Source organism: Strix aluco, chromosome 13 (genome assembly GCF_031877795.1).
Source record: "Strix aluco isolate bStrAlu1 chromosome 13, bStrAlu1.hap1, whole genome shotgun sequence".
Classification (NCBI taxonomy): domain Eukaryota; kingdom Metazoa; phylum Chordata; class Aves; order Strigiformes; family Strigidae; genus Strix; species Strix aluco.
Window position 1 is genome coordinate 19,609,967 of NC_133943.1, and position 19,221 is coordinate 19,629,187.

Genomic DNA, 19,221 nt, shown 5'->3' on the forward strand with positions numbered 1-19,221 from the left:
ATGTGCCATCAGTCGCGCCGGCCACAGCGCTCAAGGGCTGCAAGGTCCACGTGGCTCCTCTCCACAGGGAACTCAAGCAACTGCTTCACTACGGACATTGAACCTCGAGTCACAGGTGCCTCCCCAGCTCTGTGACCGTGCTCACCGCTCTTCAGAGCTCTGGGGTTCGCTCAGGAGCAGCGCCTTAGCTCCGTCCCACTGCCCCTCAGCCACAGCAAAGGCAGACTCCAGCAGCCCAAAACCTAGACTGGAGAACAGAGATGCAACCAGAATTGAGTAGTTTTCCTCTCCATAGTTTTCTCTTCCAAGGGACAACTGTGTAACCTCAGCACCTTTCAGTGCAGAAAGACAAGACCTACTGTTTCTCATGTGGAGCTTGGACCAACAGCAAGAGACCCAGCCACCTAAAAGGAACGTTCTTTTTTTAGAGAACACCCTAGAAAGAGCCATTTTGTGGACCGACATGTCTCAGTAGCTGAGCAGCACCAGTTCACGAAGGGTCCTTTCGTTGGCAGCCCCGGTTGCCACTGCATCTGCTGCCTCTGCAAACCCCACACAACACACCCAAGAACTGGGAAGCAGCAGCCAAGGATAGAGTGATTTTCACTCTCCGTTTCTTGGCCTTTGCTGTACGGCTACTTGCCAAGCCAAGGAGAACTCTCAAAATCTCCCTGCCTGCTCTATGTGCTAACAGTAGGTTGTTAGCCACTCACACTCTTTAAGCTCTGATTAAAGATGGATCTGCAGCACCTTTCTCTCTGCTGTGAGGCAGCAGAACATCCTGAGCAGCTTCCTCTACATCCTGGTGGTGCCACAGCCTCATCTTGTCACATCAGGTGGGGAGACAGCAAGTCCATCACAGGACTGCCAGGCCACAGTTCCACAGAGGGGGCTTCTCCCATGAAGACCAGAGGCTTCAGCTGTCCCCTCCTGCAAGCAGATTTTATCACACGGTGGACAAACTATTCTGCAGAGCTTCTCCATCAGCTGACATCTAAATACAGCTGCCACGTGAATCCAGGCTGTTTCAATGACAGCCTCCACAGTGACTTCCAGTGACCGCAGACATCACACATCGAGACAAGTTTTGGCACCAGCCCCAGTCCAGGGAGTGAGAAATCTCAGTGCACCCATAACCAGGCAGGGATGGTTACTCACATGTAGAAGGGTTTGCAGCATCACGGTCAGACTGCATATTTTTTCTGAGGCAAGGACCCTCTCATTTATGCATTAAATGGCACATTTATTCTGCTATTCAGGAATAAATAATAATTACAGCGGCCTCCAGTCTCCAGCTCTTTCAGTCTGTACTTAAAGAAAGAGCAAAAAAAGGACCAAAGCAAACAGTGTTTCCACAAAAATCTCTGAACTGGCTTTTAGCTGCTGGACAAAAGAGGGCCAGCTGCTGAACCGCTTCCCTTATTGTCCTGTCTAATTTCTATTTCATAACAGCAGCCAGACACTGCAGGCAAAGCACTTCAGGAGGCAAAGCACAACTCGGGTGGTTGAGTAGACCTGACCTTCAGGCTCCTGCCTCATCACAGTGCTCCAGGTGTGCCACGACTGCCCAAAAACGTGCTGCGTGCAGTGCTTTCTTCTTTAATCATAGGGTAGGGAGCTCTGAGCCAGTCCGGGCATCTGATGGGCTCTGTGTGGCTGAGTGCTTTCGAATGGCACTGGAGGAGCCAGCACACACCAGCGGGTCCATCCACACACACAGAGCTATGAGATGCTCTCTCACAAACACATTCCTAGCACACATAACTCTCCTTCTCATCAAGGAGGCAGTCCTGTTTCTGTAGAGATTTACAGAGAGGAATTTTTTTCTCAGAAGCAATAATAGATGGACAGCAGGAAAGAGGAGAAATTAATGAACATAGTAATTATTCCCAAAGCTGCAAATAGGAGCGATTCCTCACCCTGAGACAACCCTGGAAAACAAGATTAAAATGCTTAGGGGACAAATTCTCAAAACTGCAGGTAATAGAACAGATAAAATGTATTTACAGTATCTCACAGGGGACGTGTACTTTTTATTCTGCTGAGGAATGTAATATTCCACTCCTCATTAGAGTTAAAAGGGTGCCCTAAAAAAAAAGCAACTTAACAAAGCGTCTTTAATGGCAACTGGGTCTGGTTCCAGAAACGCAGGCTCTCTTCTGCCCCGCACGCCGAAGCGCAACGAGAAACACAACAAGCATCTGCAGGAACACCCAGCACAGAAGCAGCATTAATAACCTGTGCAAATAGCACAATTTAACAACCAGCAAAAAGGAGGCTGGAATGGGAGGTGGGCTAAAACAACGCTCCCTCCACTGACACCTTCTAAGAGGAGGAGGAGGGCAGGCTTGCCTTTCTCAACTTCCTTGGTGCCTGCAAAGCCACGGCTGCCAGCTAACAGACTGCGCCTGAAGTACCCGCCAGCAGAAACAATTTGTCATGTGTCAGATCAAATAAACTCTTATGAGACCACTGTACTCCCTGAAGCAGACGGCTGCCAAACTCCAAAGGAGAAATCCAAGAAACCTAGCTGGCCGGTGTCAGACCCAAGTGCTTATGAAGACCAGCACACTTTTGATTTTTAAAACACATCAGTACAACGCAATCTGTTCCTGGGCAGCACTCCCATGCAAGGCAACCATCAACAATATCCATTATTAAAAAGAATTCAGTGTTTAAATTATCACTCTGGGCTGAAGCTCCTCATAGTCTAGAAACTTCACATTCCTCATCCAGCGACGCAGCATCTCGCTCATCCTAGGGAGGCATTAAGAAGGCTAATGTTTGTCAAAGAGCCTTGGCGCAGTAACGTGCTGCAATGGATTATCATCTGCTTGAGCAAGCACTCCTCCTCTCCCAGTCAGCCTTGTGTTCTCTCACTAGAAGTGAATTCCACAAAAATTGTATCACAGATTACTTTTTTTCTTTTAAATAGTGCTAGAGCCTTTTTTTTTTTGGTTCATTCCCAAGCACTATCGCAGCTTCCTATGTCCTGGGCTCGTGTCATTCCAGACCTTATGTTGAGGTCCCTCACGGGTCCCTCATTTGCAGCATGGTCCTGCAAGAACCATTAAAGCACAGGCCCTGGACTCTCCAGTGCTGGCTCTGCTGTGGGGAATGTTGTTCCCTCTCTGTTATCCTGCTGGGCAGGAGAATGGGCCCCTAAACCTGCTCTGGGCACACCTGCAAGATTTAATCGTGCCAGCCAGAACTGTGGGGAACCCAAATTACTCACCTGGTCCTGCAAAGACCAGGCCCAGCTGCTTGCCAGTCCTGCATAGAGGGCAAATCCCTCAGCCCAGGGCTCAGCTGCTGGCTCCAGATGTTCCAGATGCCAGTGTGCTTCATCTGGGGTCAGCCACCTGAGCCCCACCACAGCCAGGAAAACCTCTCCTTCCATAGAAGGTGAATAATGGACCCAGAAAAATTTTTCTGTGAGAGGCCTGAGGTTCCTGGATGGGAAGTTTGAGCAGCCCACAGAAGAGGTTAGCTTACTGCGAAGTGTGAGCGAACGGGAGAAAGTCAGGAGATCCCAAGGAAGGATGAGAGAAGCAGCAGATGTTGTCTCAGGTCACCAAAAAGCAACTGCCTGCCCCAAAACCCAGAAACAGAGCCTCAAGGGACGCTATGTATCAACAAAAAGAAGTGAGAAAGGGAAAACCAGGCAGCCTAAAGCAAGGGAAGAACAAGGCAGCAGGCACATTCCCCTTGGTATTGGTAGTACCAGCACAAACCTGAGCTGCGTGGGGTTTTTTCCAGAATTTATTTAAAGAGCATCTGATGCCTCATGACACGTTATATTTAGACACTGTTTTATCTGTATCAGGACTCCTCTCCAGCCACAGGGACTGGCATCAAGCACAGGACACCGTCTTGCCAGCCTTACTTGGACGGGATCGTTGTTTCCTACGAGCATCTCATCCAGCGCAGAAAACACCGTCAGCCGGTACGTGCACCAGGAGAGCTGTAAAGTACTCGCGGTGCTGCTTTCCAGCAAGGAGCAAAACACAGGCTGTTACCGTAACGCAGGAAGTGTTAAACCGAGATCTCGTGGAGGAGGAGGTTAGCAGACACAAGTCTGTCATTTACAGCGATGCTTTTCAGGCACTTACAGCTGCAGAGACGCCAGCCAAGAGCCAGGTTCCTACAGCCTCTCCCAGGCTTTACACGCTCCAATTCGCACCCATCAGCTCTCTGGGCAGCGACCCACCCGGGGTCAGCCGGCGGCGAGCAGAGCCGGCACCGGGCACAGCCAGCCCTCGCCCCCAGCCAGCCCACTGCCCGGCCCCGCATCCATCTGCAGGCAGGTTAAGCAGGCAGAGCTTCAGGCATCAGTCCAGCACACGGCTTGAAATCACATCTCTGAACGGAGGATGGGGGGGGTCCTCCTCTGAAATATTTACCTTTTTCCCAGCTCTCTGACTTGGAGAGATTTCAGACAGAAATCAAAGGGCTATAGTGCCGCAGGAGTCCAGGGCACCCGCAATGATTTCCTCAGCAAATTCTGGTCATGTTTCTAAACAATGGAAAATTTCCCAAACACTAAGAGAGAACAAAACCCACGCTAGCCACCAGAAACCAGCCAGAAGTCAACAATGCTCCAGCCAGCAATCTCACTCTGCTCCTCAAGCGATGCTCTGCACAAACCCAAACAAAATGAGCCCATTTACATCATCACCAATGAATTTCTTTACCCCTAGAAAACTTGTACAAGTGCCACACTTGTGAGTGCCATTATGATTTCCAACAGCCTCCTGCTGACGTTGAACAGACTTTCCAAGCTTCTCTGCATACATTTTGTACGTGATTACCCCACGCTCGCTGGAAGAAAAGAACAAAATGCACTCAAGAGCCACTTGCTCATTCCCAATTTGGGTACAACAATGCCAGATGCAACCACATCATTTCTACCTCCCGGCCACCTCCCTGCGCCAGGGCTGGCACATGCCACATCCAGCCACTGGAGACAGGCTTTTCCCACCAAAGGAACAAGCACCTCATACCCAGCGCTTGGTTTTGTAACTCTGACGAGGATCCATCTCTACCAGCCATAATGCATTAAGCAACAACACAATATTAAAAGCTAAGTCCAGAGCTTGTAGCAGAACTTCACAGAACCATAGAATGGTTTGGGTTGGAAAGGACCTTAAAGATCATCTAGTTCCAACCCCCTGCCATGGGCAGGGACACCTTCCACTAGCCCAGGTTGCCCAAAGCCCCGTCCAACCTGGCCTTGAACACTGCCAGGGAGGGGGCAGCCACAGCTTCTCTGGGCAACCTGTGCCAGGGCCTCACCACCCTCACAGGGAAGAATTTCTTCCTTATATCTAATCTAAATCTCCCCTCTTTCAGTTTAAACCCGTTACCCCTCATCCTATCCCTAGCCCCCCCAATAAAGAGTCCCTCCCCATCTTTCCTGTAGCCCCTTGAAGTCCTGGGAGGCTGCTCTAAGGTCTCCCCGGAGCCTTCTCTTCTCCAGGCTGAACAACCCCAACTCTCTCAGCCTGTCCTCACAGGGGAGGTGCTCCAGCCCCTCATCATTTTTGTGGCCTCCTCTGGATCCACTTGAGCAGATCTGTGTCCTTCTGATGTTGGTGCCCCCAGAGCTGGACACAGCACTGCAGGGGGGGTCTCACGAGAGCAGAGTAGAGGGGCAGAATCCCCTCCCTCACCCTGCTGGCCACACTCCTCTTGATGCAGCCCAGCACACGGTTGGCTTTCTGGGCTGTGAGCGCACGTTGCTGGCTCATAGTCAGTTTTTCCATCCACTACTACCCCCAAGCCCTTCTCCTTGGGGCTGCTCTCAATCCACTCCTCGCCCAGCCTGTGTTTGTGCTTGGGATTGCCCCGACCCACGTGCAGGACCTTGCTCTTGGCCTTGTTGAACTCCATGAGGTTTGCATGTGCCACCTCTCCAGCCTGTCCAGGTCCCTCTGGATGGCACATCCCTTCCCTCCAGCGTGTTGACCACACCACACAGCTCAGTGACATTGGTGAACTTGCTGAGGGTGCCTCGATCCCACTGTCCATGTCCCCAACAGAGATGTTAAACAGCGCTGGTCCCAGCACTGACCCCTGAGGATGCCACTTGTCACCCCCCTCCACTTGGACATCGAGCTGTTAACCACAACTCTTTGAGTGTGACCATCCAGACAATTCCTGATCCACCGAGTGGTCCATCCATCAAATCCATGTCTCTCCAGTTTAGAGACAAGGATTTCATGTGGGACAGTGTCAAACGCCTTACACATGATGACATCAGTTTCTCTTTTGTTGCCCACCAGTGCTATAACCCCATCAAAGGTGGCCACCATATTTGTCAGGGATGATTTGCCCTTAGTGAAGCCATGTCGGCTCCTTATTTCCATGTTCGCCAGCAGAGTTTCCAGGAGGATCCGCTCCCTGATCTTGTCAGGCACAGAGATGAGATTGACTGGCCTATAGTTCCCTGGGTCCTCTTTACTTCCCTTTTTAAAAATGGAGGTTATGTTTCCCATTTTCCAGTCAGTGGGAATTTTGCCAGACTGCCACAACTTCTCAAATATGATGGATAGTGGCTGAGTCACTTCATCCACCCTCAGGAACTGAAGATGCATCTCATCAGGTCCCATGGACTTGTGCACCTTCAGGTTCCTTAGATGGTCACAAACTTGATTTTCTCCTACAGTGGGCAGTTCTTCCTTCTCCCAGTTCCCACCTTTACCTTCTGCATCTTGGGCAATGTGGCTGGAGCCCTTGCTGGTGAAGACTGAAGAAAAAAAGCTGTTGAGTACCACAGCCTTCCCCATATGCCAGGTGACCAAGTCTCCCTTGTCCTTCCAGAGAGGGCCCACATTTTCCCTAGTCTTCCTTTTATTAACTTAGATCACCTAAGGCTCCTTCTGGAAATTTTCAACAGTGTAACAGTTTATTTTGTGGGCAGGAAGAGATCAAGAAAATTAATTGTCAGAGCAAGAAGAAAAAAACTCCCGCTGAAGTGAGTAACTGCACTAAAGCTGTGATCACAAATAGGCCAAGTACATTTGAAGATCTATACATTTTGACTTCCACAGTCCTGAAAAAGAAAACTGAGTGACTTTGTTCTGTATGTATATTGTCCACCATTTGTTATTGTCTGTCTATTGATGTTTACTTGAAAAACAAAATTTAATTAAACCCCACAGTACTGCATAGCCTGCCTTTGAAATATGCCTACATTAGTGGATCATTACAGTAAATGAAATACAGCCTCATATCGTATTTTTCAAATAATGTCCTAAAACATTTACAAATTAAATAATACTCTTGCAGAGAGAAATTAAGAGACACAGTGTTTAGCAAGGGCAAAGAGATGTTTACAGATGAAGTCTGAAAAGAGACGTGGAGGCAGTGAGGCAGAGAGGTGCCAGAGGGCTCTCCTGGACCTTGTCGAGACAGTTCTCCATGTACCAGAAACTAGACAGAGAGTGTGCCAGTGCCAGGCGAGCAGCAAGGGCAGTGTCCCCACACCCCCGAGGAGGTTTCAGCACAAGCTCATTCAGGGTCTGGGGGGCGCTGGCACAATCTGCCAAGCCGGGGAGGTGCCTGCACTCCTCTGCATGCGGGAGAGCTCAACACACCTGTATGTCCTTTGCGCCCTTTGGAAACCCAGCCAGAGCCACACCGGTCAGAGGGAAGTGAACTCTTGCAACCGACTCAGCAGTGGAAATCTGGACTCTCAATGGGCTGAGAAAAGAGATGCAGAAATGTGCTTTTGTGGCAGGATGCGAAATATAGGGCTAATATTTAGCAGGAGCAGGAAACAAAAGGAACTTTGGTTTCTCAGGGTAAGTAAAAGCATGAGCAGGTTAGTAAGTCAGTGTTGGTCATAGCAACAATGCCTGATGTTGAGCAAAGCAAAGAAGCATGTTAAAAAGCAAGTGAATATTACATGAGTCTTACAGCTCAGGCTTGAAGAGATCCAAGATTTGTCTTTCCCTTAATAGCATCTGGGGCGATGCCAAGTGTTCTTTGACAAGTTATTTACTCCAAGAAATCATTTTCCCTAAACAAGTGTAGCCCGTTACCACATCCTTCTTCAAGTGAGCCTGGAAAAGGCTGTGCCCCGCAGCACCATCTCCACAGGGACGCACCGACAGAGGTACTGACTCCAGCAGGAAGGCAAACGTCCCCAAAGAAAAGGCTGAAGATGGAAGAGCTCTCACCGGGGTGAGCCCTGGGGAAAGGTGGGCTGCGTGCGCTGAGCGTGCAGCGCTGGCAGGCAGGGCTTTCGTAAGAAGCGGAGCATGCCGGCCTACGAGCAGGCTGGAAATGAAGAAGAAAACCTTGTGAGGGCACCTCTGGATCCATTTTACAGGAAGACAGTAAAAGATTCACAGTTGCTGCCCATGTCGGGGATCAGCAACTGGCAGCCAAATTCCCGTAGGTCCTGCTGAGTTCTCATCAGCATGCTGAATCTATTATTTAAAGGACAAACGTTCAGCCTGGCATATAATCATTAAAAGCTGTCAACTTCCAGCCTATGCGGGGCTTCCTCTGTGGAAAGGATCCTTCCCTGAGAATCAGGGACTCCTCACCAATTTCACATCATAAAATTAAAACGAACAGCTGCAACAAGGGACAATCCATTATGCATCACCTTATCGGTCCTACAACAATAATGAGCACTGAGACCCCAAGACACTACACAGCACATGGCAAGGTTTGGCAAAAACCACTGGAATATAGAAAATGGAGCCCAGGATCCTTTCTAAAGGAAAAACACGGTGGTAGAGAGGCATTGGGAGTGACATAAACAAGCTGGCACACAGAGCATCCTTCCTGCACTGGGGAAGGAGATTCATGAGGCTGTGCGGGTCCAAACTGTCGAAGGCAAAGCAAGCACAACACTCGTGCACCAGCGAGGCAGCTGGCTCCTGCCTGCTGACATGCCCTCCTCGCCTGCCACACCAAAGCCTCCATCGGGATCAACAGCTCCCATCTGCTCGCCCGCACACCCACTCGCCCATCTGACAACGTGAAAGCTGCCCGGCAGCACACACGCAGATTCGGGCTGGCTTTGAGCTTTCCAGGCTGTGGCAAAGCCTCCCTGACGCTTAAAAGCGGCACAACTGGCTTGCATAAAAGATGAAGATTGCTGAGCCTCCTGCAGCCTTCCCAAAGCGAGAGCAATCTGTGCGCGCTGTCCTCGTCAGGCAGCAGGAGCACGCCGACACCGGGGCGGCTCGACTGCAGTGCAAGGTTAAAAACAACCGGGCTTCACATTCACACGTATTTCAAGAAACACGTTCATCTACAGCTCGCCAGCGCTCTTCTCCACCTCTGAGCGTACCAAGCATGAGGTCTGAATATCTAAAACAGACCAGACTGCTGCTCCCAGTTTGCTGGAGGAAATAAAGAGAAAGGGATGTCTGATAGGGAGGAGGGGGCGCAGCCCAGACACCTCTGGAAGTGCCCTGCTTCTGCAGTTCAAGGTTAAACATTCCTTTGCACTAATTTCTGAGTCTGCCTCTCTCAAAAGCTGCGCCAGGTAATTAGAATCATTATAACTATTATTAGACCATAATATTATTATAGCATTTTTGCTATACTTGACATCTGTTGGCTGATAGATTTAACTGGTACATAAGAAATAATTGTGCATAGATTTCTTGAAAATGAGCACCAACACAGAAGACATTAAAGCGTTCTGCATTGAAAAAGTTAATTTTATGAAAGCATGCCTGAAATAAAAATTCTAAAATTAACAGTAAAACCTTGAAAAAAAATCTCATTAATGAAACTATTTGCGTTTAAACAGGCAGCCGTTAAAAAAAAAATCTGACTTTTCTTTAGATGCTTAAAGGCATATACCTGGCTTGGTATCTCTTCAGATCAACATATGCATCTTCTTCCGACCTATTTCAGTGACCCAGAGGTTTCTAAATCATCCTTCCATCTTCCTTTTCCTCTCTCTGCAGCAGGCTTTTGAATTATTTGGGCAAAGAGTCTGACTGCGCAGAGGACCAGTATAATCAGGACTCTTAACAACCTGCTCACTGAAAATCCTATAGAATTATCAGCACACACGCATCTAGAATAAAATACAGCTTCTTGCATCCCACAAAGCCCAAAGAGCTTTGCAAACTGGATTCAGGGTGCAATTTATCCACCACCGAGATTCAGCCTTAATCCAGAGTGGAACACATCCTTTCTACCAGTATTTAACTACAGCACACAGCCCCCCAGAGGGAACGCAGGAAGAACCCAACAGAAACCACATGAATGCTGCAGGGAGGCTTAATTTTTTCCCCTGGAGCTGAAATTTGGTCAGGGCACCCACCATCAGCCATCGACCAACAAAGGAGAACAAACAGGGCACGACTCCTCCATCCCGTTGATGATGTCCTTGAAGTACAGCCTGAGCAAACAGCCGTGGCCGGGTACCTCAAGTCACCAACCTTGAGAGACGGAAGAGATAAAAACCACAAAGGAACCCCGTGTTGTTCTCGAATTCAGTGGGGCCCAAATTTCACCCCACAGTTACACTGATGTGTAAAGAAAGGTGGTAGAGGTGGTGGAAGTACACTTCAGAAAAGGACCAACCTCTTAAAATTCAAAAAGCTGAACACAGCAGCTCAGTACTTACAGAACTCAGGGCGGTTAGAGCTGGTCCTGTTCAGACAGTGATGTTTTCTCCAGTTAAATGTATTTCAGTTAAAGTAACTCCTCTTCCTTAAGATTAGTCCACGCTGAGAAGGTGAGCAGCAGAGCCCTGGTGGAATGAGGTATCCTGTAACTGCTCCCACAGTGACACACTATTCAGGGATAAAAATGAGTGCAATTAATTTTTCCAGAGCAAGTCTTTTTTTTTTTTTTTTTTTTCCCAGAGCAGAGCAACCACACAAGGAATTCTGAATTGCTTGAGGAGAAAAATGTATTTTTACTACCCTAGTTGCATACAGACAAGCCTAACTCTCACTGCAGCCAGGCCTACAGAGGTCACTACAGTCACAAATTCCCCCATGCATACCCCTCTGCTACCAAAGCAGAGCCACCTGGGGACCTCTTGGCTGAAAGCAGGGCTGAGCGACCAGAGAATTGCCTCTGAGCAATGCTGGTCCTAGCAAGCATCAGCAAGAAGCCCCTGTTAAATGAGGTTCATGAAAGTTCTTGAAAATTACCTGAGTCTTCAGAAACGGGGCACAAATCCCCCTCTACAGAGATCTGCCCATCATACCCCCGACCAGCACAACGGCATTAAAGCAGGATTTTCACTCTATGCATCCAATACTTTCAGGCTAACCAGAGGAGCTCAGATTAGGTGAGCTCACCTTAACAAGGCACAGTGCTCATTACTAACTAAGAAAAAAAACAACCAAACAACAAAGCAACTCCCCCACACACACACTAGGGGTAGCTATCAACGATTCCCTGTCACAACAGGAGAAAACCTCATGTACAGGCCCTCAGAGATCAGTCCAGGTTGGCTTCTACTCATCCTTTTCATTAATGGCCTGAACAATGAAAGAGAAAGTACTTTTGTAAAACCTGAAAGGATGCCCAGCAGTTAAGAGCTGGAAGCACTCTGGAGGTCATGATCAGAATTGATAAACTAAAGAAAAATTCCAAAACTACCCACAAATCAATAAAAAGAAAAGCAAGGAAAACAATGCAAAGAACCGCACTCTGAAATAGCAAAAACAAAGATCAAGCACACAAATACAGCATGAGGGAAATCTCTCTGGACAGAGGTAACACTGAGGAAAATTGAGGATTGGGCTAAAAATGCAGCATGTGTCGGCACTGTGACACCACAACTCCAGCTGCAAAGAGCTAAACATCACTATGCGATTTAAGAACATAAAATTCCTAATTCTGGTCTGGAAGACCATGCTCAGTGCTGGGTACCACCCCTAAGAAAGTCACCGACAAACCGGGGGGTCTGGGCAACGAGGGGAGCAGTCTGCGGTGTAAAACACACAGCCCCATAGCAGCTGTTGAGGGTTTCTCCATCTCTGCTCCCCTCCAGGGTCGTTATCAGCTCTCGGCATTCAACTGCTGTTTACAAGGACAAGCATCCCTTGGGCTTCCCATTCTATGATGGCAGGAGACAAAGTGGCACACTTAATTTGCTGCAAGGGCTTGTTCAGGGTCACAGCAAGGGCAAAGCCCCAGAATTGCTTGTTCAGGGCCAAAGCAAGCGCTATATAAATATATAAGGCTCTCCAAGGCTGGGCTTTCAAGTCCCAGAAGGAACTTGTCCCCAGTTCAGATCTGCACTAACATCCACCGCTGCCCAGTCTGGAGCCGAGTATCTCTCACTTGGCGTCAAGACAGGGGCCTGGACAAGGAGGTTTTTCCAGCCTTCCATTTCATTTTGGCATCCTCCATCTGGCTGTTCCTACACTACTACAGCAGTGACATCTTAGAGCTTAATTAACAGCCTTCTCTTCCCCAAAATACAATAGAGCTCCTCACCCTGACGAAAAGGCACCCACCCAGCAATGCAGAAGAGCAGAGTCATAACCATTCCAATTCACATCTTCATTAACTTTCATAAATGAAGCTCTTCAGTTCAATTTGCACCAAACTACTTTGGCAGTGAAGACACCTTCCCAGACGCTGCAGGGGGAGGGATGCTGGCCTGGGCTGCCCGTGGGGAAGGGCAAGGCTCCCTCCTCCCCCCTTACCCCCAAACAGCCCTACTGACCCGTGCGATGGGCTGTAGCCCATAAGGGTCATCGCCCAGCCCAGCGGACCAGCCCTCCCTACCCCAGACAGAATAATTGGAGGCGATGATTGCTGAAAGCAATTGAAAACATCGAAACAAAGTGATTAAAGGTGGGCGAGAGCAGCTGCACCAAACCCCAACCGAAGGCTCTGTGAGAAACCCAGCAAGGGGGTAAGACCTACAAATCTTATACAAAAGTGGGGCTGAACTTCCAGGAACGTTTAAGATTTCCCAGTGACTCAAGAGGATTTGAGGGGTTTTTGAGTCAGAGCTTTAGGAGCAAGCTGCCTCATGAACTGCAGCCAGAAGAGATTTGACAAAGCCTTCGTCAGCACGTGCTGTCTCCTTTCATGGGGCTGTTTCCCAAAAGATCCCAAGTGTTGTGTCATTTTTCACTTCAGGTGCTAAGAATATCTGTGTGTTAATAAAAAATAGTAACTAGTTTTACAGGGAACTTATCAACAAAGCACTCGACAAATCTTAATTAAAGCTGATTCACCTACTTCACAAGTGAAAGTTAAACATTATTTCTCAGAGGGGAAAGCTGAGCAGTAAGAGAGCTGAGGTGGGTTATAAAAGCCACTGAGGGAGTCAGTAGCAGAGAGGATTAGCACATAGAAAGGCTGACTATTATCCCTAAATTTATCCCGATAATCCAGTGACTTGTGAATTCTCAGGGTATAGCTGACGTGCTTTCAACCACACCTGTCCAGCTTGACACTGGTATTTAAGTAGTCTTACATCTCCTTACCAAGTAAGAGCAGACAGAGAGGGTTTGGGGGTGCTGGAGAATTTTTCAGGTCTTTTATTGCTCTGGCTAAAAAAATTCTCAACTGTAAAAAAGGAGAAGGTGGTGACAATAGCACCAGCACTGGTCTTGTGTTGCTTTAGGGCACAGGGATGGCACCGCAGGTCCAAGGGCCGTTCTGATAACTCATTAGGAATTGCCAGTTTCCAGCTTACTTCTTTAAAAGGAACATATCAGTAACCCTTCAAATCTAGTAAATAGGTGGCCACACAGACAGCAGACCACAGGAACTTGCAGACACTGCTCTCACCTCTGTTATGCACTTCTACATCACAGTTTCTGGGGCAAGGCTTTGGATGCTTTTACCATAGAAAAATGCCTTGGAGGCTGCTGAAAAATACCAGCACTGGTCATTTTATGGGAGGGTTGGGGGAAAGAAAAAGAGAAAAAAAAAAAAGTCCATCCCTTAATAATGCTACTTGCAGAACATTCGAAAGGATCACACAGAGCAGAAACACTGCAGTAGGATGTTCGGTAAACGGCAGGGTGTGTCATCGGCTTCTAAGCTGTAGAGACTTATCTGCACTTAAAAGGTTTCCTACCACGGCTGTACGCTGGGGCAGCCTCCTCACACAGACAGCTCTACCAACAGAAATGTCTGTGCAGATTATACTCCTTTGGCAAGCAAATTAAACAGTATCGGTGAAGTCATACTTTATGCCTCTAAGCCATATTTGTACTAGGTTAGTTCTATCAGCAAAACACTGTAAAAATAAATAACTTGCCCCTAAGAAATTGTGTCTACAGAACTTGTTAGTGTAAACCCAGACCATCTTGAGAGGCGGGTAGTGTTGATTATTTGTCAAAGATTACTTCTAATGCGAATGTTAGTCAACCACTGAAGTTAAACACTGTAAGGCAATATTCCAAATATTGTTTATATACAAAATCCCATTTGCTCAGGCTCGGTTTTCACTCCCTGGCTCTATGCAACATGTAATTTCACTAGTTCTCCAGCAAGAGAGCCATATGCAAACTTGTACCAAAATAATTAAACAGTTTAAAATTCAGGCCTCATGTTACCAAGTGCATACCCCGAGGCAAAAAACATTTTGATGGCCCAGAGCTACACCAAAGGTACCAGGACACTGTCATTCCAGAACTGCCCAGGTGCAAAGGGGGCCTGAGGTCACCCAGCCCATCCTCGGGCTCAAGGCAGACTCCAAACTGCTCCTGTTTTGTTGAATTTGTATTTAAAATCTTCCAGCATAAGGGATTCTCGTCTGCCCAGGCATCCTGTGCCACACTTTGTGGGCAGGTGCCCACCACAGGGCCCTGATTTTCGGTCACTTCTAGAAGAGGACAGCCCAGGCAGCTGTCTCTGCTTCCCAGCCCTGCCCGAGGCAGGCCGAGCCCCCGAGTTCAGGACAATCGCCGTTACTCCTCCCCGGACGCAGCTCTCCGGGCCCTGCGCCCTCAGAGCCCGGGCAGGGCCCCCTCTGCGGGAAAGCAGGGCGGCGGGCGGCCTCCCGGCCCGGCAAGGCCTCACCGCCGGCTCCCCTCGAACGAGGGCACCGACAGGACCCGCTCCGGCGCGGGAGGCAGCGGCCCAGCCCCGCAGGGCCCGTGTGCGGCGCGGCGCGGCGCGGCGCGGCCCGGCCCAGCCCGGTCCGGGGTACCGGGGCAGCGCCCCCCGCCGCGGCCCAACCGCCCCCCCCACTCACCGCTCCGCACTGCGCACGCTCCGCTCAGCCCCCGCCCCCGGCCAATCCGCGCTCGCCGAGGCGGTCGTCCCGCCCTTGGCTCCGCCCCACACCCTTGGCTCCGCCCCGCTATTGGCTCCGCCTCCCTTGGCCACGCCCTCCCCATGAGGCGGGGCCGCCGCCCCCGCACCAGGAGCGGCCCCGGCGGGGGGCGGCGGCCTCCAGCCGGCCTCACCGGTGTGTGAGGGACGTGGGCAAGCTGCCTCTCCCGGACAGCGGACACCAGCCCCGCCGAGGCAGCGCCAGGCCCCGAAGAAATCCGGTCGCCCTGAGGGAAGGACGGGCTGACTGACCGTCGCCTTTCCGTATCGGTTTTAGGGAGAAAAGGGTAAAATAAATAGCTTTCCCGAATAACGTCTGCTTTCTTTCGGCGTGGCCTTACGCCGCGTGTGGTCTCCGAGCACCGGGACCTTCCCTCGCCGGGTGGCGGCCCTCGGGCTTGTGTGGCGGGGTGGGGACCGCCCTCCCTCGGCCACCCCCCCCCCCCCCCCCCAGCCCCGACCTGGGGGAGCCCGGAGCCCCCAGACACCAGGGGTGCAGCCGGGGAAGGGTGCCTGGTCCCTGGGCCTTCCCTGCCTGCTGCAGCCTCCATCCGCCTGTGCTGGGGCGTCCTGAGCACCCCCGTCCCCTGATGGGCTGTGGGGAAGAAGAAGGTGGGATTTGTGAGGTTCATGAGATGTGGTTGACACATCGCATCTTCCCTGCCGCTGGCTGCTTCAGCACCCTCTTTATTTTTCACACGTTTTGAGGGAGGTGGTGAAGTTTCAGGTAAGTACAAGGGTGTTAATTCACAGCCTTGGCACCCAGCGTCCCCAGGACTGTGCTGAAGAAGAGGTGAGAAAGTCGGACGGGAAGGCACGGGGGCTGCCGGGCTGCTGCGAGCGTGACCCTGTGGGTCCCCTCTGCCTCATTAGCTCACAGCACCCTGCTGATTAAAACGGGGTGCCAAAGCATTTCCCACCTCTCTCCCAGCTGGTGACTGAGTGACGGCAGTACAGAAATGACAGAAAACCCCCAGGCAGGAGCTATGCAACCCTCCTCCCCTGCAAGGGCTCGCCTGGGGCTGAGGGTACGCAAGGATGCCCATGGGCTGCACCAGGCAGCAGCCAAAAACACCCTTACAGCCCCAAAATTAAACTTGTGCTGCCTAAATATCCAGCAAGTGACAACTGACAGGATGGCACAGCGTAAGGCGACCTGCGGGAAGCTGCGTGCCCGCTCTGTCCCCGGGGCCGGTGACCCCACGGCTCCGCTCAGCCGTGTGCTGTGCTTTGCTGCCAGCACCCACAGGCGTCCTGGAGGCAGAGGACTGGTTGTAAGAAAATCTCAGCTTTCACTGCCAGTAAATGAAATGTTTTCAGTCTTTCCAGGTTAGATGTAAACACCTCGTATTCAGAATCTGGAATCAAAACCCACAAAGCCCATCAGGAGTGCTTCACAGATTTACGGAGGCTTATGATTTTTAGTGGGGTTTATGATTTTTCAGGCAGGTATGTGATATCTGGCAAGACGTAACTCCTGGCCTTCGGATGCATGAAAGCGCTGCCATACTCCAACCTCTTCCTTCTCTTCCTTTTGGGGCTCTGGGCCCACTTGGCTGCTGGAGCAGCATTGCCACCAGCTCAGGACAGGGCTCATCTCTGCCCAAACCCTGCCGTGGTCTTTCTGGTGGGGCAGGCAAGCTGGATCCTGCTCTTCCCCTTGTTTCTGCCAGGTGAAATGGCACTAATGGGATGATCAGTCATCTCTCTGCGAACCCCCTCTTTCAGACACAGCAGGAGCAGCAATAAAACCCCTTCATGCACCAAACCCAAGGCTGGCAGTCAGGCAGGGCTGGCCTTTCCTCTGCTTGCCGCTCAAGAGCCAAACGTCGGCTGGAGCACAGGGAAGAGGAGTTTCGCCCCAGGTTGCAGCCTGATGGCGATGCGGCAGGGTGCTGGCACACCGGCCTCACCGCCCGTGACAGCCCCAGGCGGTTTGGGAAGTCTTGATGAGATGTTTGGTCCATCATCACAGAGAGCAGCGATGCTGCATCCTCGGGCGACACCAGCCTAATCCCACCGTCTGAAACCACTCGCACATCAAAGAGATTAGAAAACACACTCTGCATGTATTATCTTTTGCATTTCAAGTTCTTCTGTTTGATCTGATGGGATGCAGTTTTTTTTCCAAAGGTATTGGAGAAGATGGGTGTGAATAGAGTAATTTAGGGCTGGGAGTAATTTTTCATCAATGTACTTAAAGACAATCACAGCACTAGGAGGGAGGCCTAATTGTGGAGTTGTGTAATTAGTTTTTATGTCACTGCAATTATTCTGTTGGCTACATATAAAGAACATGGCAAAATGCAGCACTTAATTTTAAATCAAGACTTGATTCTCTTTTAGTAGGTAATTGATGTTGATCACATCACTTAGCAGCGACTATAAAATGTGCTATTTAGATTGTAAAAGGATGGAGAAAAGGACTAAGCAGATAGGTAATTGATGGATTGCGGGCTGCATTGGTGGGAGGCAGCATTAATCCATCAGACTTCAGTTGTCTTTGTTTGCAGCCACTTCTGGGCATCGTTAGTGGCCCAGAGCGTTAATGAGCACAGAGCCGCTGGTTCCCGCAGCATCACATGCTGCAGTAAACGGGTAAACGGCTGCTCTGCCCCCGGACAGCAGCATCAAGAGATGAATTTGCACTTAACGCAATTGATTCCTTCTGTTTAAATACCTTCTTTTAAGGGCAAGCTTTGCTCAAAGCAGCTCGGCTTTGAGTGTGGTGTGGGATTCAGGGCTGGGTCCGGTCTGCCCCTCTCTCCCAGGCAGAGACCACCAGGCACCGCTGCCCAGCTCCCGCGGGGTGCCTGCTAGCCCAGAGCCACTGGTATCCCCAAATACCCCCACGGGCACCTCGGTCTTCCCTTATCAATAGCGCTGGGCTGTTCAAAAGAGGAAGTCAGAACAGCTGAGGGTGCAGAAAGGGGTTATTCCCTGCGAAATGGCACTGACATCTTCTCAGTCAAGAGCTTCGCAAGTTTAACAGTGAACTAGACTAAGGACCTAGAAAAGTTGGGCCAGTCCTAAGCCTGAGCAGCAGGGAGAGCTTGTTTAACCCCAGGCAGGATGATACAAAACTTGCCCTTGCTCAGCACAAGCCCAGATCAATAGCATGACACTGTGGTGTGATTCACTGTCACAATAAAGTCAATAAAACTTTTCCTTGCCTTTGCAGTTGGGCCTAATTACTTGATTTCAAGGATTGCTGGTTCCTGAGTATGAGCTGGAGGCGAGACAGTACAATCACTGCAGGGATGGTGCTGAGGGCCACAGGGTGACTCCTGGGCTATCGGAAATTCAGATTTTCTTCAGGAGAAGGCATGTGGGTTTGTGCCCAGGACTGCCACATGCTTGGCTGGAGCCACCTCTTCTCTTCAGGGCCTTCCTCAGGGCTGTCTGGCTTCTCCAGCAGCTCAGCTGTGTCCTGAAGTTGGTCAGAAATGGAATTACCCGGCTGGTGCCAAATACCCCCAGACACATAATCGGACATCCAATTTAAATCCAAAAGCAAAATCAAATAACAAGGTGCCATTGCTGTGAAGCTACACAGCACTGCTCCTCACCAGTTAACTCTTAGTTTTTAGTGATTTTTTCATGCTAAAGTACCTGCAAGTAGCTTTGGTTTGGGGCAGACCCAGAGGAAAGCCCTGAGATACTGTTCAATGCAGAGCAGAGGGAGGCAGCTGGTGGGCACTGGGGAACCTCCCGTCCCCGCCACGCCGGGGGTCTCCCTGATCACCCTGCCACCTTCACAGGGCTCCTGCACCGAGTTGCTGTCAGCAGGGGGGGTTGATTGCCCCTTTCCCCCTGGGAGGACCTCAGGACCATGAAAGGTATCATTCTCCTGGATAAGCAAACTCCACAGGCTGCAGGACACTCATTAGGTTGAGTTTCCAGGTGGCAGGTCTGGACTTTGCACTCCATGCTTGCACCAAAATAGATGGATTTGTGACCAGACAGTCACTGGGAAGA

At 50.3% G+C, this 19,221-nt stretch overlaps 1 protein-coding gene across 4 annotated transcripts in view; it reads right to left on the reverse strand.

Moving 5' to 3' along the window:
• Positions 1–15,238, reverse strand: part of SIL1 (SIL1 nucleotide exchange factor) — a 100,646-nt gene extending 85,408 nt beyond the window's left edge. Inside the window, exons 1-2 of one of the 4 annotated variants that reach the window (XM_074838676.1) lie at positions 15,164–15,237; positions 10,607–10,775 (exon numbers count right to left, since the gene is read on the reverse strand). The gene's annotated coding sequence lies outside the window, so the exon portion shown is untranslated. Of the gene's footprint in view, positions 1–7,598; positions 7,721–7,920; positions 8,286–10,606; positions 10,776–15,163 lie in introns of those variants that run through there. The other 3 variants (XM_074838677.1, XM_074838679.1, XM_074838678.1) reach the window with 3 other exon arrangements.
• Between the last annotated feature and the right edge of the window lie 3,983 nt (positions 15,239–19,221).